Source organism: Patiria miniata, unplaced genomic scaffold (assembly GCF_015706575.1).
Source record: "Patiria miniata isolate m_02_andy unplaced genomic scaffold, ASM1570657v1 HiC_scaffold_13, whole genome shotgun sequence".
NCBI classification, from domain to species: domain Eukaryota; kingdom Metazoa; phylum Echinodermata; class Asteroidea; order Valvatida; family Asterinidae; genus Patiria; species Patiria miniata.
The window spans coordinates 14,969,784-14,971,786 of NW_024037051.1; positions in this window are offsets into that span (position 1 = coordinate 14,969,784).

Here is a 2,003-nt window from a genome sequence, read left to right on the forward strand (position 1 = left end):
GGACTTACTGCACAAAAGCGAAAGAAGGGGCATCCGCGCTACTTCTGGGATTTTCTCCAAAAGTTTCGGGTCTATCGACCTGCCGATTTGCATGCGGTTGGCCCATTCATCCGCTTCAAAATGGTACCGAGTTTGTCCAGATCCATCCAGGTTAAGGTACCTTCAGGCTGCGATACATGGGAGCCATGCGGGTTGGCGCTGACAGGCCTCCCTATGGGACTTACTGCACAAAATGGAAAGAAGGGGCATCCGCTGCTACTTCTGGGATTTTCTCCAAAAGTTTCGGGTCTATCGACCTGCCGATTTGCATGCGGGTTGGCCCATTCATCCGCTTCAAAATGGTACCGAGTTTGTCCAGATCCATCCAGGTTAAGGTACCTTCAGGCTGCGATACATGGGAGCCATGCGGGTTGGCGCTGACAGGCCTCCCTATGGGACTTACTGCACAAAATCGAAAGAAGGGGCATCCGCTGCTACTTCTGGGATTTTCTCCAAAAGTTTCGGGTCTATCGACCTGCCGATTTGCATGCGGGTTGGCCCATTCATCCGCTTCAAAATGTACCGAGTTTGTCCAGATCCATCCAGGTTAGGTACCTTCAGGCTGCGATACATGGGAGCCATGCGGGTTGGCGCTGACAGGCCTCCCTATGGGACTTACTGCACAAAATGCGAAGAGAAGGATGCATCCGCTGCTACTTCTGGGATTTTCTCCAAAAGTTTCGGTCTATCGACCTGCCGATTTGCATGCGGGTTGGCCCATTCATCCGCTTCAAAATGGTACCGAGTTTGTCCAGATCCATCCAGGTTAAGGTACCTTCAGGCTGCGATACATGGGAGCCATGCGGGTTGGCGCTGACAGGCCTCCCTATGGGACTTACTGCACAAAATCGAAAGAAGGGGCATCCGCTGCTACTTCTGGGATTTTCTCCAAAAGTTTCGGGTCTATCGACCTGCCGATTTGCATGCGGTTGTGCCCATTCATCCGCTTCAAAATGGTACCGAGTTTGTCCAGATCCATCCAGGTTAAGGTACCTTCAGGCTGCGATACATGGGAGCCATGCGGGTTGGCGCTGCCGGACAGGCCTCCATGGGACTTACTGCACAAAATGGAAAGAAGGGGCATCCGCTGCTACTTCTGGGATTTTCTCCAAAAGTTTCGGGTCTATCGACCTGCCGATTTGCATGCGGGTTGGCCCATTCATCCGCTTCAAAATGGTACCGAGTTTGTCCAGATCCATCCAGGTTAAGGTACCTTCAGGCTGCGATACATGGGAGCCATGCGGTTTGGCGCTGACAGGCCTCCCTATGGACTTTGCATGCGGTTCCGCTGCTACTTCTGGGATTTTCTCCAAAAGTTTTGGGTCTATCGACCTGCCGATTTGCATGCGGTTGGCCCATTCATCCGCTCTCAAAATGGTACCGAGTTTGTCCAGATCCATCCAGGTTAAGGTACCTTCAGGCTGCGATACATGGGAGCCATGCGGGTTGGCGCTGACAGGCCTCCCTATGGGACTTACTGCACAAAAGCGAAAGAAGGGGCATCCGCTGCTACTTCTGGATTTTCTCCAAAGTTTCGGGTCTATCGACCTGCCGATTTGCATGCGGGTTGGCCCATTCATCCGCTTCAAAATGGTACCGAGTTTGTCCAGATCCATCCAGGTTAAGGTACCTTCAGGCTGCGATACATGGGAGCCATGCGGGTTGGCGCTGACAGGCCTCCCTATGGGACTTACTGCATGCGAAGAAGGCTCCTGCTACTTCTGGGATTTTCTCCAAAAGTTTTGGGTCTATCGACCTGCCGATTTGCATGCGGGTTGGCCCATTCATCCGCTTCAAAATGGTACCGAGTTTGTCCAGATCCATCCAGGTTAAGGTACCTTCAGGCTGCGATACATGGAGCCATGCGGGTTGGCGCTGACAGGCCTCCCTATGGGACTTACTGCACAAAAGGAAAGAAGGGGCATCCGCTGCTACTTCTGGGATTTTTCTCCAAAGTTTCGGGT